The sequence below is a fragment of the Schistocerca nitens genome, chromosome 3 (assembly GCF_023898315.1).
Source record: "Schistocerca nitens isolate TAMUIC-IGC-003100 chromosome 3, iqSchNite1.1, whole genome shotgun sequence".
In the NCBI taxonomy this organism is placed as follows: Eukaryota; Metazoa; Arthropoda; class Insecta; order Orthoptera; family Acrididae; genus Schistocerca; species Schistocerca nitens.
In genome coordinates, this window is record NC_064616.1 from 319915998 (window position 1) to 319943548 (window position 27551).

The following is a 27551-nucleotide window of genomic DNA, read 5'->3' on the forward strand; positions in this document are numbered from 1 at the left end:
TCACATTGTTTTTCCACATTATTTACTTGTTTCTGCGTTTCATTTAACTCTGTATTTACCTGTTCACTTAACTATTTGCTGTCGTCAGCAGCCGGCCGCTGTGGCCGAGCGGTTCTAGGCGCTTCAGTCTGGAACCGCGCTGCTGCTACTGTCGCAATTTTGTCTCCCGCCTCGGGCATGGATGTGTGTGATGTCCTTAGGTTAGTTAGGTTTAAGTAGTTCTAAGTCTAGAGGACTGATGACCTCAGATGGTAAGTGGTTCAAATGGCTCTGAGCACTATGGGACTCAACTGCTGAGGTCATTAGTCCCCTAGAACTTAGAACTAGTTAAACCTAACTAACCTAAGGACATAACAAACATCCATGCCCGAGGCAGGATTCGAACCTGCGACCGTAGCGGTCTTGCGGTTCCAGACTGCAGCGCCTTTAACCGCACGGCCACTTCGGCCGGCTCAGATGGTAAGTCCCATAGTGCTTAGAGCCATGTGAACCTTTTTTTTGTCATCGGCAACTTGCTTAACCTGAGAGGTCAATTCATTTTTTGCTATTACAACAGCATTATTACATTCTTGTTTTACTTTACTAATTTCACATTTTACACTGTCTCTAAACATCGTATCGTTTTTCCATGAATCTCTGAATTCAGAAATTTTGTTTTCCATTCTGGATTCTATTTCTACTGACAAGTTAGTAAACCCTTGATTAACTTCAGTTCGCAACCTATTCATTTTAGTGTTCATTTCGGAACCCAATCCATTAACTTCAGTATGCAATCCACTCATTTTAGTGATCATATCCCCCATATGTTTCAAAATATTTGCTAACATTTCTGCAACACTCTCTTTCTGCTCACAAGCAACTGACAATGTTTCCTGCTTTTTTCTGTAACTGTAACAGGTATAAACTTAACATTAACCTCAGATTCTGCTTCACTTTATTCCTCGCGAATAGGTATAGGTGTGGAGTTTTCAACCTTCAATTCCCTTTTTTTTTTTTTTTTTTCTTTGAACCTGAAACGGTGTAAACTTAACATCGGTCTCCACCGTGTTCTGTTCATTGTCCGTCCCATAATTAACATACATTGAATCTGGCAAGCCACTATCATTTGCTTGTCTAGCGGACTGAATTCAACAGGCACTGCACCATCTGCATATATTACTTTCCTCAAATTTACCCCCACCTTCTCGTCTACTATAGCATGGTTATTATTTTCCTCCATGTTCACAAGTTTCTTCGCGCGCGCGCGTACACACACACACACACACACACACACACACACACACACACAACGAAGTAAAATACAACTTAGCTTTTCTCGATCATCGTCAGTACGGCGAGATGTTACAGTGGGTCCGTTCGCCAAGCTCTGCCCCCGCAGTTGTAGTTTCTGGGTCCACACACCGTCCACTGCTGCCAACTGCCGCAGCATCCCGGCTGCTTTTGCTCGTTGTTGCACGATGTTCAGCAGTTGCCGACGCCGTCAGCCTTCTTCTCCACCGGTTGTTCTAGCCGCTAAATCTACCACTTCCCTATTGCTGTCCTTCCTGAATCATCTTTCCCTCGATCACAATGGCTCTTCTGTCTTTCTATTAAAGCTCATTTATGCACGTGTGGGTCTTTATTTTGTTGGGTTACCTACACTGCTGTTTTTATAATTCGCACTAACTTAAACTTCACATTTCCCAGACGCTAAATGCACCAATTGCAGCGGGGCGGCGTCGGTCGTCTACTTTCTCTCTTTCACTTATCGAAAGTTCACGTACCTCGATATGCTTCTTTCCGACGTCCCTTCACTCTGTAGTAACAGGTACGTGATTTATGTAAAAGCAAGCTCACACCGACATACATCTGTATCATGGTTGCACCATAACTTTCCCATAGTCTATTTGTACATGGTTTTATGAAAAATGACATTAAGTTTTAACTTATGTCCCACATACACTCTCTCAATCATTCTCAAGCACTCATACAACAAAATATAATCAAATAACAATTTTGACCCACTTTTGTATTATGTAATGCACAGTGACTAAAGTGTTAAAAAAGAAAATTCTAATTAATTGATTTTTTTTTGCACTGGTAACTTTGTAATGGCTTCAACTGATAATGGAAGTCAATCTGTATTTGTTCCTAACATGGTTTTAAAAAACAAGCATTGATTTTAGGACTTTTAGGTAATTTCCTTTATCTTCGTCACTATAATAAACAAAAATCTGAAATTTTGACAGCATCATTCCATTAATAACAAAAGGTTGTGTACCAAATTTGAACAAAATCGGATAATAACTAATATGGATTATTTAGATTCGTAGAGGGTATGAATTTTCGTGTTGACTGTCACGCTAGGCAGCTCTCACGGCTGGCAGCGTCAACTGCGCTGTGAGTATAAAGCGACAAGAGAACAGCCATCCTGCGGCCACCGTACGAAACGGCTGCGTGCCTTCCTGCAACGATTGTCATCTCGTAATAACTTGCTACGTTACATTACATTTTCAAATAATCAAATATTTTTAACCAGTAATTTCCCTGTAGTCGTTTGAGAAAAATTGGAAAGCGAAGAAACTTGCTAATCCGGAAGTAAAAAATTTTCTCAAAAATTCTTCAACAACTTTGTTGCGTTTACCTACACTACGTTCTTTCAGCAGCTTCCAGCTTTCTGCTTTCCATGAATTAAACCCAGATGTGACGAGATTCTTTGCGTGGCATGGCGATGAAGTCCGCTATAAAGAGTGTACGCGAAAGAATTGCGACAGTGAATCTCAACAATGCAATACAGTTGTTACTAAGCTTCACAAAAAGAGTGCTGTAACACGAGCATATCACATATCTCATGTGCGTCTTTTTTTTATTATTTTGTTTTTGCCACATACAGCCAGCCATCGGGACATACTGAATCCCTCATATACACTACTGGCCATTAAAATTGCTACACCAAGAAGAAAGGATGATAAACGGGTATTCATTGGACAAATATATTATACTAGAACAGACATGTGATTACATTTTCACGCAATTCGAGTACATAGATCCTGAGAAATCGGTACCCAGAACAACCACATCTGGCCGTAATAACGGCCTTGATACGCCTGGGCATTGAGTCAAACAGAGCTTGGATGGCGTGTACAAGCTGCCCATGCAGATTCAACACGATACCACAGTTCATCAAGAGTAGTGACTGGCGTATTGTGACGAGCCAGTTGCTCGCCCACCATTGACCATACGTTTTCAGTTGGTGAGAGATCTGGAGAATGTGCTGGCCAAGGCAGCAGTCGAACATTTGCTGTATCGATAAAGGCGGGTACAGGACCTGCAACATGCGATCGAATGAAGGGTAGAGCCACGGCTCGTAATATATCTGAAATGTAACGTCCACTGTTCAAAGTGCCGTCAATGCGGACAAAAGGTGACAGAGACGTGTAACCACTGCCACCCAATACCATCACACCAGGTGATACGCCAGTATGGTGATGACGAATACACGCTTCCAATGTGCGTTCACCGCGATGTCACCAACACGGATGTGACCGTCATGATGCTGTAAACAGAACCTGGATTCATCCGAAAAAATGACGTTTTGTCATTCGTGTGCCCAGGTTCGTCGTTGAGTACACCATCGCAAGCGCTCCTGTCTGTGATGCAGCGTCAAGGATAACCGCAGCCATGGTCTCAGAGCTGATAGTCCATGCTGCTGCAAACGTCGTCGAACTGTTCGTGCAGATGGTTGTTGTCTTGCAAACGTCCCCATCTGTTTACTCAGGGATCGAGACGTGGCTGCACGATTCGCTACAGCCATGCGGATAAGATGCCTGTCATCTCGACTGCTAGTGATACGAGGCCTTTGGGATCCAGCACGGTGTTCCGTATTACCCTCCTGAACCCACCTATTCCATATTCTGCTAAGTCATTGGATCTCGACCAACGCGAGCAGCAATGTCGCGATACGATAAACCGCAATCACGATAGTCTACAATCCGATATTTATCAAAGTCGGAAACGTGATGGTACGTATTTCTCCTCCTTACACGACGCATCACAAGACCGTTTCACCAGGCAACGCCGGTCAACTGCTGTTTGTGTATGAGAAATCGGTTGGAAACTTTCCTCGAGTCAGCACGTTGTAGGTGTCGCCACCGGCGCCAACCTTGCGTGAATGCTCTGAAAAGCTAATCATTTGCATATCACAGCATCTTCTTCCTGTCGGTTAAATTTCGCGTCTGTAGCACGTAGTCTTCGTGGTGTAGCAGTTTTAATGGCCAGTAGTGTATATACGTACACCCATGCATGGCCCGTGCACAATATTTATATAGGCTGTACACATATTACTTACAATACGATGTGCTCAGATCATTGCCATGAGTCGTCAATTTAATCGACAATTTGTTATGGAACACACAGCGTTCATGCCTCCAGAGAACTTTCCTGATGTGCACTACTTACATCGCGTAAGTTATGTGAAACTGATGGTATTCACTTACTTAACATTATTCTCTGCATTTTATTCTTGGCCCCCAAACAATACATTAGTCAAGTCGTCTGGCCGTAGATACTTAATGCTACCCGTGCGAAGCTGAAATGGATTGCTAGTATATTATGAAAAATGATGTATGTATACAGGGTGTTACTAAAAGGTACGGCCAAACTTTCAGGAAACATTCCTCACACACAAATAAAGAAAAGATGTTATGTGGACATGTGTCCGGAAACGCTTAATTTCCATATCATCAAATTTATTGACGATGAGAAAGATAAAGTAGTGACTGCTGATACAGAATGTGAGGGAACGTGCAAACCAAACATGAAAGTTGATTAAGCCGATATTGTACAAATTACGTGAGGAAGGATACGACCCTAATCGAGTGGGATTCACATATCTTCCCCAAGGAAGAAGAACAGTGCAGTCAGTGAACGCCCTATCCATACAATCGCTAAATGTGTTACAACCGCCGGCCGCGGTGGTCTAGCGGTTCTAGGCGCTCAGTCCGGAGCCGCGCTACTGCTACGGTCGCAGGTTCGAATCCTGCCTCGGGCATGGATGTGTGTGATGTCCTTAGGTTAGTTCGGTTTAAGTAGTTCTAAGTTCTAGGGGACTGATGTCCATAGATGTTAAGTCCCATAGTGCTCAGAGCCATTTGAACCATTTTTGTGTTACAACCGAGTGACTTCTGCTATGTTCTGATTTTATCTACAGAACCAAGAGAGAACAATTTTGCGAAAGCGGACAGCTCTTATAGGACGGTGCTGGACTTCAAGGTCGTGGGATTTGGTTTTAAAAGGTGGCTTTTACGCAAAATGAAAATGGTTCAAATGGCTCTGAGCACTATGGGACTCAACTGCTGTGGTCATCAGTCCCCTAGAACTTAGAACTACTTAAACCTAACTAACCTAAGGACATCACACACAGCCATGCCCGAGGCAGGATTCGAACCTGCGACCGTAGCAGTCGCACGGCGCAAAATGAAGCATCAGCATTAAGAGACTAGTGGTTTATTCAGAAGAAACGTGGATTCACACACATTCCACTGTAATTAAATGTCAAGTGACAGATTGTAAAAAATATAGATAACAAAAAGTGTCAGTCAGCGAGTAATTAGTGTGCATTGCGGGACACTGTCGTATAGAGATGTAGTGTGCAAGTGTAGTGTGTAGCAGGATTCCATTTGTAAGAGTATCAAAGTGTAGGATTTTACTGTCCTCCCCCGCCCCCCTCCCCCCAGTTTTCAATGGTAAACACGATGATGCTGTCATCCTACCTTGGTCTTCGGTTCGCTTTGCCAGGTAATACAATTTGAACGCTTCGTAGTCCCATTTAGCTGTGGGAACTACCCTTACACGTAATTATTGGACAACACGTTTTACTATAGTGAAAAAATTGTTATTTATCAATATACTATGATTTGTCGACATATATGAATAAATGATTAAAAGATATTAGTATTATAGTTCCTCAAACTCTTTTTTTTATATTAATGACATGGTAACAGTACTAAATTTGGAAGTTTATGCTTGTGTCGGTCATTGAAATCGTGCATGGGTAGTTGTTAGTATGTTAATCATGATGGATAGTTTATTGTAAAAGTTTTCAGATATTGAGCGAATCTCTTATTGTTAGGCCATATTCGAATGCTGAATTTCTAAAAAACAATGGGGACTATCGAATTATTCGTAACATCTTATTTTTAGGAGTTTGTAGTGTGCTGATGGGTGTATGCTGAGCATAGCCACAGCTAGGGCAAGCACTCGACATAACTGGCTTTCCAACAACGGATTCTACGTTCTCTCCGCTATTTTATTTCCCGGTTAAGTTGGCTACGTGACTTTCAGTACGTAATGCACATCAACTCTTCACACTGACTCCTCATACAACATCGCAAAAGAGAAACTGCCTCAAAGTGCAGATTAAAAGATGGAAGCAGAGAGGCAGCTATCGTGAAAAAAATTTTAGAAAGTACGGCGTCCCCATGGGATTATGAAAAAAGAAGTCTCGTTGGACAGAGCGCAGCACCAGCCGTTGTGAGAACGCAGCAGACTCGTTTAGGTACGGACAGATGCCAATAGAGGGCAGACTACGCTGGGGCGGTGTAGAGCACTTGCGCTCAGCGGCAAAGATGAAAAACGTAAACCAGCCCGTCGCCTTTGTAGTAGCCGTTACGTCACCGTAACAAGAAGCTGAATATAAGTCCTTTCTTTTTTGGGACAGTCACGACCATTTTGACGCCATGTATCCCGAATTAGATATTTATTTCACCTGTATCGGTGTATTTTATTCTTAATTTTAGCAAGTTGGTGAAACAGTTTGACAAAGAGATTCCACTCTTACCTACTGGTACCCACTTACATTATTTAAATAAGGCACAAAACTGTTTTCTATCGCCATAAATCATCTCTACGCGTGAAATTATATTGGATTGGACTGTACGCCATGTAGTGTTATGGTATGTTCATTAGTTACTTTCAGTTTTTTTTGTTTTCTTTTCATAAATAACCATAATTCCCGACAAAAACGAGTTCAAAGAAATGCTAAGGCAGAAAGAATTTCGTCCCATCAGTGACATTAGTTCTTCGGAATCAAAAAGAAAAGTAAGATGCAACACGTGAGGTTCTAGTTCCCCAGTAAGTCACCGTGGATATGGCGATGTACTACTCTACTGACAAAGTGACAAACATAAAAGCACTGTCTCTGCAGCAGTGTCTAGTGCAACATTAAAGTTATTCTTTAGATCCGAGAAAGTTTGTGGTCAGGAGGAGAGGTTAGTTGCAACTGAGGAAGTCTTTGCACACCATACAATCTAGAACAATCATAGCTTCAGATCTATGGATTGCACAGTTTCTTGAAGCAACGTTAGTGCCTACAGTTTGTAAACAGTGAAAAGATCAGTGAATGGGCTGCTAACAACAGTTTGTCATCTGAAAGATGGGTTGAAATGATTTCTCATTTGAGATATAATCATATGCCATTTTCAAATGTTCTCAAGTTATTAGAACTTTCCTTCTGCCTTCCTGGCACAAATGCTGCTACTGAAAGAGCATTCTCCCACATAAATAGCATATGGACGAGTGTCAAAACACAGCTTGTTGTAGAAACTACAGAATCAATGTTAGTGACTAGAGTGAATTACAATGAAGCTTGTGTTGAATTTTCTCATATGCTGTTGAAGAATACAGACGTGCTGAAGAAACTTCACAGCATTGATAAAAGCATTTGGTCTGCTCTCATTCCTTCGTCTCAGAAGGTACTAATAAAGTACAAATTAATGTACTTTTGTAACAAATTAAAGTGGAATTTTGTATCTATTACATTTAATTTAGAATTTTTATTGTACTATCCCCACCGTAACTTCGACATCTGTCATGATTCCTGGAATGACTTTGGAGACACAGAAGTGCTCCTGCTGATGTGAGCAATATGTATGAAGCACACTTGCCTGAGCATGGTAGGATTCCCAGAATGACCTCTAAGTAGAAATCAAGGTTATTTAGTGCACAAATTGCCACACTACTTTCATGTGCCAGTCACACCCACTTAGTGCGAACTTTTTACTCATAGAAAACGTGTCTGTGAAAGCCGTCCCTGGGATCGATTTTCTCAAGCTCTCCAAGGTGATGTTTCATATGGAGCCGTATGCACTAGTACGTTCAGATGGAAAGAATTGATATTAAAATTTAAGGATAATCAGGATGATTCATGGAAGGAAAATATTGAAATGCTAGGTGTAATTTTAACTTGTGAAGGGACCATAGTACCTCAATAAACAGGAATTCGTATAACATAAATAAATGAAGACGAAAGAGAGGCGAAAAGCAGGATGACAACCTATGAAGGAAGTTTTTACCCCAAAGCGAAGAAGCTAAATTAGTGAAAGTAGAGGATAAAGGTTTACGAATGGGTGAAGAAGAGACTGAAACACCTGTATGAGCTGAAGTACTGAAAACGGAAGCGATCACCGAAGTAGTTACAGAAAAAAACGCATCAGTGGATGATGGGTTGAAAAAAATTCGATATGAACAACAATCATGCAATTCTTCAGGCTTTCCCGGATTTCCATGGCGTAGCTCGCTCTCTTCTTCAGCTGCTACCCGAGAATGGTCCTTGGGTGGATCGAGTCCCGTATTTATGCTTGGATGGTGCTGGGATCTCCGTAATCAGTCCGCGCCGCGTCGAGTGTTCCGTCCGGAGTCGGGGCTCGCCAGGAGCGATCTCAATAGTCCTCTCTCGTCGCCGGTGTTCAGATTGTCGTCTGCACCCGGCTTGGCCGTCCTCTGGGGTCGTGGTCGTTGTCTGAGGCGTGTCAAAGCCGATGTGTAATGTCTGGTATTCTGTCACATAGCTGTTTCCTTGGTCTCCACTATTGTTTCTTGCTGAGCGTTCCGTAGCCCGGTCCACACGCAACGATCTGTCTGCGCAGACATCGGCGCAGATGTCTGTACATGCAAAAGATCGCTGCAAATGTGGTGTGTTCACACGACACAAACCCCAATCTACTACTCGCCCGCCGTCTGTCGGTCTAGAAAAGAAATATCAGTGGCAAGCGACTACGCTCCCCGTAAACGTCAAAAATTTAATTCAGTTATTTTGAAATATAGAAATGGAGGAAGTTCTGTTGTGGTCTGTGTTTGCAACTTTTGTTGCAAAAAGCATTCAGACCAACCGTAGGAAACAGAGAAAGCGGTCAAAATGTGTAGACAGTGGCTGCTAAAGCGAAAGCAGTTTTCTCACGTACATTTACTGCGAGAGTTGCAGGGCGAACCTAACGACTGGCGAAATTATTTGCGGATGGATGTCGAAACTTATAATTATCTCTTAAAGCTTGTAACCCCTCATATTATGAGAAAAAATATTTGTATGAGAAGGGCAATTTCTCCTCATGAACGGCTGGCGGTAACATTAAAATGGTTCAAATGGCGCTGAGCACTATGGGACTCAACTGCTGAGGTCATTAGTCCCCTAGAACTTAGAACTAGTTAAACCTAACTAACCTAAGGACATCACACACATCCATGCCCGAGGCAGGATTCGAACCTGCGACCGTAGCGGTCTCGCGGTTCCAGACTGCAGCGCCAGAACCGCGCGGCCACTTCGGCCGGCGGCGGTAACATTAAGATTCCTAGCAACAGGAAGGAGCTACAAGGATTTGGAATTTTCAACTGCAATATCGAAACAAGCGTTGAGTGAAATAATACCCAACACATGTGAAGCTATTTACGCTGTCCTGAAGGATGAGTTCATGAAGGCAAGTCAAGTAAATTAAGTCTGTCAAGTTACAGATAATATTTTTGGTGTTGTAGACGTGTTTGAAACACAGTAGGCCTATATTATTAGAGATTATATACCTACACGGCCAATGAGCTATGGTTTACTTTGTTTCTGAGTAGGCATTTTCAGTTCGCTACTGTGTACAAGCAACCTGTTGCAAACTTTTGTTCCAGGATACAAAACTCCATTCTGAATTCTAGAAAGAGATTCGTTATCTGCCTGAAAAGTTTTACTTGTAGTACTGTGGTTGTTAATACTATAGTTAATATGGTTATACTACTGTTTTACATTACCTCATGTTCCATTTCCTCGCACATTGACACTCCAATTTCATTTTCAATTGTACTCCTGCTTGGTCTTGGCGTTTCTTGATCACTAAGAAAGCCAATCAGATCAAAATACCATAATGTTGGCTGCTATACTTGATCTACTCCCACACCAGATCTTCTAGATTTCTGAACTTTGGATAACTCTTTTCGGTAAACAGTTCGCAACGAATTTATTTTTTTTATTACTGTTTCTCTGTTTGCCGAGGCGTCAACTGCCCGCAATTTTTCAATTGGAACATTGTATGCTGCTGTCTTTTTGTCTCGGTAACTATAGTCTTTACTTTTAATCTTCCACAAACATGGGTGCTTTCTATATATTTCAATGAATTCACTTACAAACTTTCGAGAACACTGACGAGTATCAGCCATTTTAATGCCCAGTGAGCACAAATACAAACACTAGACTGAGCAAACAGCTGTTTCGCGCCAGATTTGCGGCGATCTCCTGTCCACACGCTCCAACTTGTCTGCGCAGATGTGGTTTGAACCCACAGATTTGAGAGGTTTCGCTCAAACCTCAAACCTCCAACTCCAACTTCCAGGTTTGCACACACCTCAGGTTGGTGCAAATCTTCTGTCCACACGCAACGATCTGTCTGCGCAGATGTGATGTGCGCAGACATTTGCGCAGACAGATCGTTGCGTGTGGACGTGCCTTAACAGGTCCGCGCCGCGTAGGGTGTTCCGTCCGCGGTCCGCGCCCGCCAGGAGCGTCTCCAGTGGTCCTCTCTGGCCGTGGTGTTCCGAGTGTCCGCGCCCGGCTCGGCCTTCCTCTGGGGTCGTATTTGTCACCTGAGCTGTGTCAAATCCGACCTGTAATGTCTGGCGCTATGTCTCATGGCTGTTTTCAAGGTCTGCACTCCTGTTTCTTGTGTAATCTCGAGGTGTCCTACGTTGAGTTTTCAGAAGCTCAAGAATCGGACCCTAGGCAGTGCTGAGCTGCTATCCAGTGTCACAGTTGATGAGATTAAAAAAAGGCTCTAAGCACTATGGGACTTAAAATCTGAGGTATCAGTGCCCTAGACTTAGAACTACGTAAACCTAACTAACCTAAGGACATCACGTACATCCATGCCCGAGGCAGGATTCGAACCTGCCCTGTATTCATAAGATGGTCTCGTCAATCTGCTTGTCACTCAGGTTGACCACCATGCAAGTGTCCTTGTTGTTACTGCTGTTGCAGTAGCTGTTGATGCTGACACTGATTCCTCTTCTGCCAATGTTATCAAAGCTGCTCCATTTGCAACTGTTTCTTCTGTGGCATCTAAATCCTCAATATCTTCAATGGCCAGTTGCTGTTTGAATGTTTGAGTGGAATGTCTTCTGTCTGGATGTTGGGTCATGTATTTCACTGTTTATGGAAATAGGTTTCATTAACTCCCCAAGCTTTTCACATTACTATGACTTGCCTTTCTTGTTTAAGTGCATTCCATGTTTTGTGAAGCACATTCTTTCCAAATCAGCTGTATGAAGAAAGAAAAAATTGTCCATGGATCTGCAAATTTTGTGGTAGATCCTGTTGGGTTTTTGGATCTCTTTATTTACACAGGACCATTCTTGTAGATCATGCCTGTGAGTTAACCCTATAACAATAACATTTTGATTTTTTATTCTGTTTAGGACTGTAATTTGAATCACCGGTGTCCTGAATATGAGTCCAGTGTCTTACCACTGTGCCACCTTATTCAGTTTAAGATTTACATATCTCAGTATTTTTATGAATAAGTTGCATGAACCACACCTGTGTCACATTATTTTAATTTTCAATGATGGTGTAGATTCACTGAACTACTTTTGCATTGCTGTCAGCCAGTAGTTAACATACCCTATATAACTATATACACCATATTTAAATTTGCACTGCACATAATGCAAAGAATGGCTCCAATTTCCCAGCTAAATATTACCTCTTGGTCTGAAACCAGCACAAAAAATTCTTGACAGTATTTTGTTCATAAACACCAATGCCATCTCACAGGTATTCAAAAGGCTATTTTACCAAAGTACAGAGAGTCCATAAAGCCTTATTGTTTCAAAAAACTTGGAATCTATAGCATGACAATTCTTGAACTATATGAAGTGAAATAAACATAACTTCTGAAGAGTTTGTATTAGGACATTCAAACTGCACAGCTGGCTGTGGGGCATGATGGAAATTAGTATGTGCATACACATGTGGCTTGTTGTTGTCTGCCATTTGTACGTCATGGTACAGCATGCCTGAGTGCATAGCAGTTGTAATGGCCTACTATGTGAGCAGTAACAGTCTAACTGTGGCTCAAATGAAGTTTGCAACTGAGTTCAAGCTGAAGACAACCAGCCCAAGTGTGCTAAAAATCAAGATTTTGATTCACAAGCTTGAGAGAACAGGTAGTGTTTGTGATGGCAGTGTTGGCAATGTCAGTAATCCAAATAAGGTGAAAATGCCTGAAAACATTGAGAAGGCACATGCTGTGTTTCAAACTAGCCCCAGGAAATCAATCAGATAAATTGCACAACATGTGGGAATCAACTGAAAGACACTGTGACAAATTGTTGTTGAAGACCTGCATCTCCTCCCATATAAAATTCCAACCTATCAGCCATTAAGCCCCACAGCCATGTAACAGTGGTCATGTTTCACCAACACTATTGTCCACAGAATTGACAAACAGGATTTAGATGTAAATATGGTTTAGTATAGTGGCAAAGTCCATCATTTAGATGGGTTTGTCAATAAGCAAAATTGGCACATTTGGGGGACTGAGAATCCACATTTCATCTTTAGGAAGCCTCTTCACCCTCAACAAGTGACTGTGTTGTGTGCAATAATTAATCGTAGAATAATTGGTGTGATATTCTTTAATGGCACAATGGCTATTGAATGGTAGGTGAAGGTTTTGGAAGATGATTTCATCCTCATTATCAAAAGTGACCAAGATTTTGACCAGATGTGGTTCACGCTTGACCCCATCAAAGTAGGTTGGTTGGTTGGTTGTTGTGGGGAAGGAGACCAGACAGCGAGGTCATCGGTCTCATCGGACTAGGGAAGGATGGGGAAGGAAGTCGGCCGTGCCCTTTGAAAGGAACCATCCCGGCATTTACCTGGAGCGATTTAGGGAAATCACGGAAAACCTAAATCAGGATGGCCGGACGCGGGATTGAACCGTCGTCCTCCCGAATGCGAGTCCAGTGTCTAACCACTGCGCCACCTCGCTCGGTATCAAAGTAGGACAGTGTTTGATGTCCAGGAGGAGAACTTCGGGTACCGCATTCTGGCTATGGGGTACCCAGAGACCACTGGCATGAGCCTCAATTGGTTGCCATATTTTCCAGATCTGAACACATGTAACTCCTTTTTGTGGGGCTATATTAAAGACAAGGTGTACAGAAATAACCCAAAAACCATTGTTGAGCTGAAAACAGCCATTCAGGAGGTCATCAACAGCATCAACGTTCCAACACTTCAGAGGGTCATGCTGAATTTTGCTATTCGTCTGTGCCACAACATCACGTCAATGATGGCAGGCATATTGAACATGTCAGAACATAAATCCGAATATCTGTAGTGACATTCACATCTTGAATAAAGTGTGTGCATACTGTAATTTGTGACTAATTTACATTTTTGTCATGTAGTTCAATAATTGTCACCCTGTATTAGAGATGAAGAGTAGTGGTTTGTTGTAAAATGTTTAATACCTCTCAACGTTTTTTTTCGCTGAGTCCTTTGTTACAGATTTGACTTGCAGTGCATCAGAATGGTGACAGTCCAGGAGGTGGCACAATTTGTCACCTGGTATGTACAATCCAAATCTGTGACAAAGTTCCACCTGGCATGCAGAATCCAAATCTGTGAAAATGTTAATTCAGAATTATCAATGCCACTTCCCAGGAGAAAATTCATCATGCATCATGCGAACTGCAGGAAGTGAGATCAACTGTCCATAAGGCGTTATGTAAGTGGCTATGCCTTTTAACATAGGAAATGCAAATGGTCCAAGCAGTGCAGCCAAATTATCATCCTTTGTTGCATGCATCTGCATGTTTTGTGCTGCATTTATAGATGCTGACAGAGACTTCTGGTACCAGAATAAGTGTCCGTTTTCAGGCGAAAAAAAAATCCCTCATTTCTTGACATGTTATTTATCACAACATTAGGATTTAGGGTTCTGAAAACCCACACAACACACATGAATACAATCATGATAGTCCTGAAGCTTAATGTCTGATATGACCTAATACATGGTAGGGTTAAAGGCATATTTTTCTTCACAGAAAGAACCATAACAGGAAAGGTTTTTGTGGACAAGCTTGATCAGGTCCTGCTACCATAGATTGAAGCGCTGCAGTCATTCATCATTGTCCAGCATGGAGGCCAAACCCCACATAGGAGTTTGAACATGTGGGATGTGCTGAATAACACATTTCTGAGAGGTGTATGGGTTTTAATGGTCCCATCACATTGATCCTGCTCTCTCCCCATGCCATGCCATCAGACTTCTGTTTGTTGGGTTATGTCAAGGACCATGTGCACAGTACATCAGACATTACTACCCTTTGTACTGAGTCAATGAAGTAATCATAAATGTTAACACTTCAGTGCTGACCTCTACAAAGACAGAATTTGAATACCACTTTGATGAGTGGAGGCACACATTGAAATTCTGGCATAACAGGAGAAACTTTTGATATCTGCTAAATGTTTGACAACAAACCATGATGGTCTGTCTCTAATAGTTTCCAAGTACTGATTTTTAAAATGACTGCGAGACTTTATGGACACCCTGTAAAAGAAATTTGGGTCATACATTTAGTACAGACTTTCCACCCCTTCTTGATCCCAGGAAAATCACCCTGAAGTTTTTATACCTATTATCAGACAAATGCCAGACTGGTTCCTTTACCAAGGCCATGGTCAACCATCTGTCCTGTCTTCATAAAGGGTACTTGTATAGTCTGTGTGCATGTATATTTCTGAGCTATTTATTTTCATGGTACTATACCAATAAATCCTATATCATAGTATGGTTCCTGAACAAATAAATAAATCTGACACCATGTATACTGAGCAAGAGGGCATCTTTACGTCTAACATAGAAACTAAGACTTTCATAAGTACAACAAAAGTTTCAAAATTCTGACACCTTGATGACAAACTAATGATTTACTGTCACACTGAGAGGCTGGCACACATATCTCTTATTAATGTTGAGGAGCAACATGCACCTGATGTACTATTTTTTTTTTTTCCTTACTTGTTTTTAGAGTTTTCTGGTTTAATAAATTTTATGTAGCAATTATTTTGTTATATTGGCATGCTCTTACATATATTCACACTGAAATTCGTCTGCAGATATTAACATACAGCAGGTTAGGATAATGTGTGTACAGTTCTGCTTCTAAATAATTAAGAATTAATGGCTCCTGTCAATACCATTTGAGGGACTGTCACAATGGCTGACAGGTTATATAATGGTGGGTGTCATCAGTTATGAAACTCAATTTTGAGAGGGAAATGTAGATTAGATTAGATTAGATTTACTTTCATTCCAATTGACCCATAGTGAGGAGGTCCTCCAGGATGTAGAACATGCCAGAAAAACAACAACACATGACAAATATTTACAACTCAAACAAATAAGCTAATGTATCATTCCACAGGTCCCAAGTGGAATGATCGTCATTTTTTAATGAACACTATATGAAAAAATCATTTTACAAATACTACTGCAATGAATTTGAAATAAAGTTTTATTTATTTATTTATTTATAAGGTAATAAACATGTAATACAACTACTATAATACTTATTTACAATGAACACATTACTGCACTGAAATTGTGCAGAAGTTATATTGTACTTACATATATACACACAGAAATCAGTTGGTTCTATTGAGAAAGTCATCAATGGAGTAGGAGGAGTTGGCCACCAATAAATCCTTTAGGCTTCTCTTAAACTGAATTTCATTGGTTGTCAAGCTTTTTATGGCTGCTGGCAAGTTATTGAAAATGTGTGTTCCTTAATAATGCACACCTTTTTGTACAAGACTAAGTGACTTTAAATCCTTGTGAAGATTATTCTTATTTTTAATGACAAATTTCATTAAAGAATAAATATACTGGGAAGCAGTAGTTAGTATCCCTAGTTCCCTAAACAGTCTTCTGCAGGATGATCTTAAGTTCACACCACATATAACTCTTACTGCACGTTTTTGTGCCTGGAAAACTTTAGCTTGGCTTGGTGAATTACCCCAAAAAATAATCCCATATGACTTTAAGAAATGAAAGTAAGCATAGTATGCCAGCTTTTTCATTTTTACATCCCCTATGTCTGACACAATTTGCATTGCAAATAGAGATTTGTTAAGACACTTCAGCAGTTCTGTGGTGTGCTTTTCCCCGTTGAATTTATTATCAAGCCTTAATCCCAAGAATTTAACACCGTCCACTTCTTCTATCTGCTTGTCATTAGGCATATATTCGTGGGACACCCCTTACAAGTTCTGAACTGCATGCAGTGTGTTTTTTCAAAGTGTAGTGACAAGGAATTGGCTAGAAACCATTGATTAATGTCCACAAATATTTTATTAGCTGATCTTTCTAAGACAACACTTGATTTGCTATTTATTGCAATATTTGTATCATCGGCAAACAAAACGAACTTGGCATCTGGTAATGTTACTGATGAAAGGTCATTGATATACACAAGGAAAAGTAAGGGCACTAAAATGGAACCTTGTGGGACCCCACATGTAATTTGTTCCCAGTTGGATGATGCCTGATAGCTTCATACATGTCTCTTTCCTAGTAACACCATTTGTTTCCTGCCTGAGATATAAGATTTGAACCATTCTGCAGCATTTCCTGTTACACTATAATATTCTAATTTACTTAAAAGGATATTGTGATTTACACAGTCAAATGCCTTTGACAGATCACAAAATATACCAGTTGTCTGCAATTTTTTGTCTAATGAATTAAGCACATTTTCACGGAAAGTGTAGATAGCCTTCTCAATATCAGAACCCTTTAGAAATCTGAACTGTGACTTTGACAGTATGTTATTTGAGATAAGATGGTAATAAAGCTGGTTGTACATTACTTTTTCTAAAAATTTTTGAGAATGCTGGCAAAAGTGAAATTGAATGGAAATTTGATGCCATTTCCTTATCTCCCTTCTTAAACAGTGGCTTAACTTCAGCATATTTTAACCATTCAGCAAATATTTCACTGATAAGCAACTAGTTACACAGATAGCTTAATATGTTAATTAACTCAGAATCACCTTCTTTAATTAGCTTTGTTGATATTCCATCATACCCACTAGATGTTTTTGATTTTAAAGATTTTATGATGGACATTATTTCTGCTGGGGTGAGGGTCAAATTCATATTATGGAAGTTACTGGAAATGTCTGGTCTGAGGTATTCCATAGCAGCATCTACAGAACCTGACAACTCCATCTTTTCAGTAACGGTTATGAAATGTTTGTTAATACGTCCTGCAACTCTATACACATCTGTCACCAATGTATCATTTACTCTTAATGCTATTTGCCCCTCTTCATGTCTGGTTATCTGATATGACTATCTTTTCCTTGTAATATATTTGCTTTGATGTCCGTATTACAGTCTTTAATGTTTTGCAGTATTTCTTGTAATGTGCTATCGCATCAACATCGGAACTGTTTCGGATTGACAGATAGTTTTCTTTTTGTTTTACAAGATACCCCTATTCCCTGAGTAATCCATGGCTTCTTTGTAGACTTTGGTCTAACCTTGGTAAGTTTTTGGGGAAAACAGTGTTCAAATAAGGTAAGCACTTTATTAGCAAAAGTGTTATATTTTTCATTCATGCCATGAGCACTGTAAACATCAGTCCAGTGAATGTCTCTTAGAAGTGTCCTAAAATCAATTTTTTGCTTATTGATTACCCGCTTGAGCTCAGATTTAACAGATTTTATATCCTGTTCAGTGTTAACATTTAACAAAAGGAACTGCATGTCATGATCTGAGCGGCCATTGACTATTGGTTTTGTAATATAATTTTGTTCATTGGACTTTTCTATAAAGATATTATCAATTGCTGTTTGTGAGCAATTGTCTAACCTAGTGGGGAACGTTACAGTGGGAATTAAGTTGAATGATAGTGTTACTAACTCAAAAAAAAGAAATATATATATATATATATATATATATATATATATATATATATATATATATATATATATATATATATATATAATTTTTTTTTCTTTTGTTGTTAAATGGGCCAGTACAGCTTCAAGGTGGTTTACAAACAGATTAAAGTAACCTGCAGGTGCTCGATATAAACTTAATATTATGAAGGATTTTTTGTGAAATTCTACTTCTGTTGCACATGCTTCCGTATGCTGTTCTAGGCAAAATTTATGGATGTCTATGTACTTAAATTTGACATTTTCTGATGAATGTGGCAACTTCTCCTTTCTCCATTTCTGATATACAAAAGTGAGATACTAACCTAAACACTGGAACACTTAAAAGTTCTATACCAGTGGTCACATGATGTTCAGATAGGCAGATTATGTCAGCTGGGTTTGAAGACTCTAATTCATCTATGCAGATAATTAATTCATTAATTTTATTTCTCAGTCCTTGAATATTTTGATGCAATAAAGATAGCTGACATTTCACACTGACTGAGTTCAAATTGGGCAGAGTTAAAATATCTGCTGACTGTTGAAAATTATTAACCAATGGCTGTTTATGCTGATGTAATAAGCTAGAATTATGTTTTTTGGTTTCTTTCTCAAACTGAAGGTTTGTCTCAATCCTAACCTCTCTTAAAATTTGGTTTCTTTCTGTCCTCACTACCCTAAAAAAGGATCTTTTCTGAACCCTATAACCACTGGTATTTTATCACTCATGACAGTGCCTCCCCCTTTAACTTTCCTGCTGTTTACCCAGCCAGTTTACCCTTCCCCTTCCTGTTAAGGTGAAGGCCATGCCTAATATAATCCCACCTATTGAGAGAATCAACACGAACCACACCAATGTGTGACCCCGCACCCGACATAAGCAACCGTTCTAACTCCAAATTAACTCTCTTGACAGAAGAATTCAAATGAGGTCAGTCATGGCACCCAAGAACAGATATAAACTAAACACTAGTATGCTGCGATACTGATGCAATCTTTGCCAGGTCACACTCCATACTGCACCCTTGATCTCTGTCAATACTATTACCTGCCCCACCCACTATAACCACAGTGTCTTCCTTAGTGAACGTTTTGCAAAGTGATCCTAAATCCTCTGTCACCTGCTCCAGACCAGCACTAGGTTTAAAAAATTGGTGACCTGGTATTCTGATCCTAGTTCATCCTGCAAAAGTTGGCCAACACCTCTTCCATGTGAACTACCTAACAACAACACTTTCTTTCTCTTTACCAATTTCCCTACTCTCTTACTTTTCAATTTGCTGCTGAAAGTTTGTTGTGCCCTGTCTACACCTGCAACTGCTTGAGTCTCACCAGTTTATAACTGAAGCAACAGGTCAAATCTATTTTCCACATTCACCACAAAGCTGTCAGATAAAGTTCTAGGCCTGTTCCTCCTGTTGCCTGTTGCCACTTCCCACCTCTCTTTACCCTTCTGCCTCATTAATCTGTCAAGATCTCACCTGGCCTTGTCTAACTCAGCCTGAAGGGCAGCAGTTTTCCCCTCCTGTTCTAGTATCTTCCTATCTCTACTACAAATCCTACAAAACCATTGATCAGTCTCATTTACTTCCCCTATTCCCACGCCACTACAGTCACCCACATGGAAGAAGCTACAGCACCCATCACACATAGAAGGTACCAATACAGTATTTTTAGATTGGAATGATAACAGTGACATCGAGGTCAATGGCTCAAGTGCTTTCAGAAAGTTCCAAAATGTGGACACCTTTAGCAATATTAAAATAATGGTGAGAGTAGAAACAGTCTCTTAAAGCAAGTATTTGAGCCCAAATGTGGCATATAAAGTACATTAATGCAAATAGATTTTCTGAAATATAATGCCTGTGTAGAGCACAGTCATGCTTAGTGTTGCTACTCAGAGCTTACCCAGTAGCAAATTATTTTGATTCTGTGAAATAGTGTAGTTGGTGTTAATCACTATCCTAAGGAATCCAGTTGGGCACAATAGGTGCAGATGGCAAGAAATTGTGCCCCACTACAACTGGAATGAGACCTGTCATATCGGTTCAGAGATTATCCTCAGTCTCAGGGCTGGTTTAGGGCCCATACAAGACAAGCTGCCACTTGGGGTGCCAAGCTGAGAGGGGACACCATAGATGCTGCAACTGCAAGATTTTTATACAGGATCTATGATAATTGGTAGTGGCTGCCTGGGCCACCAAGCTGACAGGGACACCAAGCTGAGAGGGGCACTAGGGGTCCCCAAGTGCAAGATTTATATATAGTGCATATCACAATTAATTTTGAAATCTGACATGAATAAAAGTGTTCTAGGGAAATTTGGGAAGGGGGGGGGGTGAATATGTGTGTGTGTGTGTGGGGGGGGGGGGGGGGCTTCAAATAACACACTGCTTGTTTGTATATATGTTCTTGAACATCATGGAATCACAGCACACAATTTGCAGTGTCATTCTCAGAACTGTTAGTTCTTTTGGTTTTGAGATAGATAGATAGATGACTTAAACAAGAGATTCAAACAATTCTGTCACACTCTCAGTTGCTGATTCCTTGACTTATGCTATTTGGCAGAGAATGCTGGGCACCCTTAGAAGATTAGGCACGTAATGCAGAAGTAACACAATACATTTTGTGAAGATGTATAGGTTGGTGGAGTATTTGAAGGGTATGGGGAGAGACAATGGTAATATTTAAATTTCAGTTTTTAAACCATGTAGAGTAATACAATGGTAACCCTAACCTGTGCTAGTTACTGCTAAGGTTCATCTTAGTGATGAAAGGTAGCAGCACAATGGCTGTTTGTTTCGATAGGAACCCACACTCTTTGGTAAGAGACAATGATATGCCACAAATTCAAAATGAAGGTAGCTACAGACTGCAGTATGTGCAGTTGTGATATTTCTGCAATTTTAAGCAAATTTTTTTGTGATTCCAGTCATTGTGGCTGTTTTGACTGACAATAATGATCCAGACTTCAGTTTAAATGAGGTCATTGAAGATTCTACTAATATTAATTGTGGCACAAGTGAGGTAAATTCTGTTTTCCCCATAATGTTATTTGCTGGTTACCGTTATCTTTGTTTTATTGATTAGGTTACCATTTTATTGATTTAACAGAATTTTTTAAAATTGCGCTTTGTGTACAATGATTTTTTATGAGAATGAAGAAGACCGCAACAGAACTGACCATGGATATAAATTCAGGGCAATGAAAACATCTAGAAGAGGGAAAGATAACCATGAACAAACAATAAAAGGAGAAACTTGCAAGGAATAGTGGACTTGAATACATTACAAAAAAGGTAATCCGAGTCAGAACTTTAGTTGGCTCATCATGTAAATGTACGCAAAAGTATTTGGACAGATTGAGGAGAGGCTTATACAGAGCATAAACCAGTTATTCTGGAACACTGAGGACTGCAATAGACAAAATACATATTTGTTTCGTTCCAACTTGTGACATTCACCTGCCTTATTTCTTCGTTTTTTGTCCTTGGTGTCAACATACTGCATTGCTACACTGGCTGAAAAATGAGGTTTGGAAGTTCAACACTCACTACTTTAAATGATGTAACTGACAGGTGCACATTTATGTTTAACAGTTGTTTACTTTCACTGTTCACAACCCCCCCCCCCCCCCCCCAATACTACACTAATACACAGTTATATGGGCAGTGCACTATTGTTTAACTTTTGATAAGCTTCATTAATAGTTTGCAGGCAAACATCCACATACTGCTACAATAGTTTACTATGCAACATCTACAAGCACAAACATTTCAGCCTTTCAAATAAATTGAACAGCTACTATCATTGCTTTAACACACAGCCTATTGGTGTAACACTTATTTCACAGTTAAGTGGATGCATTGTTGTTGATCTAACCAATACGGGTTCTGTGTCTGAAATTCCTCACAATAAGAGGCACTGAAACTACACATTGTTTGATGTTTAATTTACAGAAAATTCAATTAAAACTTAACCTATTAAATTACCTGAATACATCAAAAAATTGTGTCTTTTTAACAGTTTCTTCTAATACAAGAGTTAAGCCAAATTATTTGTTTAAATGATGAAATTAACAGATATTGTTGTACAAACAATACTTTTGACAAACTTGTTAATTATTTAGGAATTAATTGATAGCTAGCTCTGCTAACATGTTTTCGAATAGAGCCAAATAGATACTTTAACAATACTACTAGTTGTTCCTTCAAATGTTTATAATTATTATAGAATTAATATTTGTTTATAAGTCAACAATAGAATTTAAGTTATGAAACAATTACTGATTTCACCCAATAACAATAACTAGGCATAATCAAAATTAATTAGAAAATCAATTACATGCATAAAACTAAGCACAAAATTAGACCCGATGTTACAGCTTATTCTTTAAGACTGAGGGCCAACTTTTCTCTTTTATGAAAATGCAAATTATACTCATGTATGTTAATGGTAATTTTTTAAAAGTGAAAAAATTAATTTTATGGTGGCAGATGGCAAAAGAATATGGGAAGTAAAATTTCATCACCCCCCTCATTGGACTGACCAGTTAGATATTGCAAATAGCTAACTGGGCAATTCAATGACTACAAGTGACCCCCAAACAGTGGGTTAAAAATCTACACACAAAAAAATATTACATAAGAAATCTTATCAAAACTACAGAATATTTTTTTCTTTCTTTTTTCAAATTCATACTTACATGAACTGGTCATACGAAAATACCCATACAAAATATTTACATCCATAGTATTGCACAATGGGGCAAAATGTCTAAGTTATACTTTTAATAAAAATAGGTATCTTCATCACAAGTGATGACCTTCTTGGATAAACAAAGATTACATTCTAAGATAGGGTAAAGCTAGGTAAAGGGGGCCACCCTAAGAAAACATTTTGTTTCATTTATCTTATTTGACATATATGCATCTTATTAAGCTATGTACACTCTAGAACCATAAAAAAAGTTGTATTATTACTCAATACCTAGTTCTGTAGTAGAGACATGGGCTTAAATGAATGTCTGCAAAATGGTCACTTGGCCCAGTAGGTAGGGCAATGTGGCCACAGGTGGATAAAAGGTAAAAAAGACTCAAAGAACAAGTTTAGAACACTGTGAATAGAAAGGAATTGTGAAATGAAGAATGTAGCCTACACATTTACATAATGAAATTTATTTAAATATGAGAAAAATATTCAAACTTATTAACAATTTACCAAATTATACAAAAAGATAATAGTTTTACTTTCCAAGTTACAGTGCATCATTTGTCATGAGATCAAAGTCAAATTAGGGTCATAAGTCACTTACCTCTACAATATTCACACATGAACACGTCTTCATCTTCACCACATCTATCACATTCTTCATGAGCCCACAGCTTGCAATCAGAGCATCTAATCCAACCTTCATTGTCTTTAGATTTAGAGAGCCTCATTACAATAAAAACATTCAGTGTCCTTATCTTCCTCGCTGTATCCTTCTTCACTGTATTCTCCAAAAATCTGCTTTTTGCACTTCACTCCTAGATTTCCTATTTGCACTTTTGCTTTGTTATTAGGTTTTTATTTCAACAGCTGGTTTAGACGTGTTAGTCATTTCATGTTTTTCTACAGGGTTTGTTCTTCTTTTCTTGGTCTGCTTTTTCTTCTTCACCTTGTCTTCTAACAGCTTGGTTTTGGAAGGGCTAGAAGTTATTATCGTTGCCTGACCCCTTCTTTGCCCTTTCTTTCTTTGTTGTTGGTGCTGGCCTAATTTTAATTCTGGTAAAGGTAGGCCTATAATATCTTTTGGGCTTACTGCAAAAGATGTTGACTGTGTTACCTTCCCATTTGCGTCATCAATGAAAGTGCCCTCATTATTGTTATTGCCATTCACTTCTCCTTCCTGTACAGCTTCATTTTCATTAGTAGGACTATCAACTGCTGCTTCACTATTCGCTGCTACAACATCAAATTCATCTTCTTCAATTTTCATAGGCCTATTAACTATGTCTTTAGCACCTTCAATTCCTTTGTTTGTCTCATTTACTGTTTCCCTCCTATTTTCATTTTTCATTTAAGTTTTCTCCACAGATTATGCCTATGTCCAACATGCACACCTCTGCAGCAACGAAATCTGCATCTGAAAATATAGACGGGTCCAAAGGGACAATCCTGCATTTACAAATTCCATTTATTGCTGTAGACAGTACTGCTGCCAGCAGAAATGCCTCTCCAAGAAGCTTACTGATTTGTAATTGTGTTTTGGAGAATCTTTTCACAAGCTCTGGCATAGAAGTTTTGAAAGGTGCCATAAATGATACATCTAGAGGTTGTAGTTTGTGGCTATAATGTGGTGGCAAAAACACTACGGTAGAAATGATTTTCTCTGGCTTTTTCTATGAAGTATATATTGTTTGTGTGGTTGGCGTGTCCATCCAGAATAAGTAGGACTGGATCATCTGCCATAGGTTTTATGTAATTCAAGAAATAATCAAACCATTTCATGAAAATATCCATCTGCATCCACCCACCGTGATGGCAAGCAAATGTGGTTCCTGGAGGAGCACCATCTTGAAGTTCAACTTTCTTTCTTTGTCTGGGAAATATGACAAAGAGTGGAATAAACATCCCCCCTGCAGACATGCATATGGCTACTGCTGAAAGCAAACCTTTCTCTGCTGACGTAATAGCACCAACTTGGCGTCTGACTTTACATGAGAAAACTTTGAAATTTCTAAACTGAACTGTCGTTAGACCAGTTTTGTCAACATTGTAGATTCTATGAGCAGGGTGAAATGGTTTTTCTTGCAATTCCTGGAGAACATTGAAAAATCTTTGCACATTTCCTTTATTAATGCCCTGAGCCCAGGCCATTGAAGTGGATTCTGATTTCCTAAGGCTTATGTTTGGATGTCTTTTCTGAAACTGTGCCACACAGTACTTGTCTGTCATCTTTCTCTCTTTATTAAATGGGTGTGGTAGATTATTCCGCTCAACAAGATGAAATGCCATAATATCTTTGTTCGATGTCAAAAATATGGCTAACAAGTTCTTCTTCTTGCTTTTCATTGAAAATACGTCTAAAGTTTCCAAGAATCTTCTTATTTTCAATAGCATCAGTTTTTCTTCTGGAATCTTCATTTAGGTGTGTTTCTTGGAACATTGAACCATTTGGCTGCTGTTGAAAAGGGCATCTTTTTTTCTTACAGCTTCCAGTGCCTCTTGCGAAGCCTGGGAATCCCACGATTGGTTGCAGTGATTTTCTCAAATAATTTGATGGCAACTTAGCACATTCCTGTAATAATAGAATATATGTTTCAAACATTGGTTAATTTATTAATGCTTTAGTATACCTACATATTTTCAGACTATTTTCTTATTATCAATTCGTGATTTTATAATAGGTAGCCTAAGCAAAGTGGCCGCTTTGCCCTGACAGACGACTGGCCACTTTGCCCGACTGGACGAAATTGTACTGATTGTTGTCTGAAAATGACAATACATAACTACCAAATACATAAATATATAGTTCCCAAGGTTAAAATATAATGTTTTACCAGAACTATATCAATTAAATGCAGCAGTACATACTTTGTAAATATACGCAATTGAATTGCTCACTTACTTTCCATCAGACGTATAGAAAACACAAAATATGTCACTGCAGACGAGTGCACCCATCTTTCTCCACGAGACTCACTGGCAATACCAAAGAAGTCTCTCTGAATAGTTTTAAATGTTCTCCAGTAGGCTGCAGCACTCTCGAAGGGAATAAAAGCAAGTGGCTACCTTACCTGCCCTGGCCACTATAGCCGCCCATACCCTACATATCACTTGATAAAAGTCCTGTCTTGCTTCAAATAATAAATCCTCATGGGTTACAATAAGTTAAATTATACTACACATTGCGCTTCACTTTTTAGACAGATAATTTCACTTGCTCAATGTTTAGTATTTTTCACAAGCACTTTCACTCTTTTCATGAGCTTTAACACACTTTCTCACCAAGTCGTCCATGCCTTCAACAGGTCCAAGTGACAGTTAGTTAGGAAATGCACTGCTATCAGTTTCCTTGGAGGTGGTTCTCCTCTACCACAGTACATGAAAAAATTAGAAAACACGCCCTACTTTAGTACTCTTATATTTACTTCCAACTATAAAGAAATAAATGTTTAACGCTAATGCCAAATAATGGTCTTTACCTCAGAAATAGATACACTAAATAGTCCTCATAACATCACAATAATTAGCACTAAAATTGACTATAGTATGAAAGGTGTGGGACTAGCAAAATTTTAAAATCAAGTACACATTAAACTGCAAAACATGATTCTAGATCATAACTCTGTCTGAAACTGGTTAAACTCAAAAGACTTTTGTTTCTTTTCCACTTGCAAAATAGCAAAAACTCAAGATGTGCAGTAGCAAAGATTTACTAATCATTACATTGTGAAAAAAGAAGAGTACCACCTTCACATAACTTAATTACTATTCAACTCAAAATTAAGGGGGTGGCAGCTGTACCAAATCATTGCCCCACCTCTCTGCTCAACTCTGAGCACTACTCTAATTCAATCAGAAAATTAAAGCATCACAAAATGTTACCAAACAGCTGACTTGTCAGAATATTCACACCAGTCTAGTATCACAGCTGTCAGTTAATCACCTAAATTACTTTACTTCATTCCAGTATTACCACTTTAAGCTCTTAATTCCTCTGAACACAAACAGAAGTTTTCAGATAACCTATAGGTCCAATAATGCAGCATTATATGACTAGTAACTCACTAAAATATTGCTCTTTTTGTTAGGCTCTCATTCCCAGCTGCAGTGTCATGAATTGCACAGTATAATAGTATCCAATGTTGTGTAGTTCAAAAATTAAATCATCAATACAGTTACACCACATTTGTTTGTATACAGTTATCCTTTTCATTACTCAATCATGTCTGTCAGCTCCATTGTTTCACTTACATTTCTTACCTCGTTAGCTAGTGGAGTGCATTCTCAAAAAATATCCCTACTGCAGAGACAGGCTTCCTAACCATCAAGACCCTAACATTATTCATTGTTTTATAATTTCATTATTGCTTCATTTTCTAATAAATAAACACCTGCTCTGCATATCCAATGCAAAACTGATTCTACTGAAAAACACTCCATAGTAACAGATTCTTACACTAAGGCAAATGTAACTCTCATTACAGATCAGACAAAATTATCACTCAGAAAAGCTATTATTTCAGTGTATTCCATCAACCTGCCAAAGATGCTAGCCTGAAGGGCAATATACATACAAACCTTGCTTACTCTTTCCA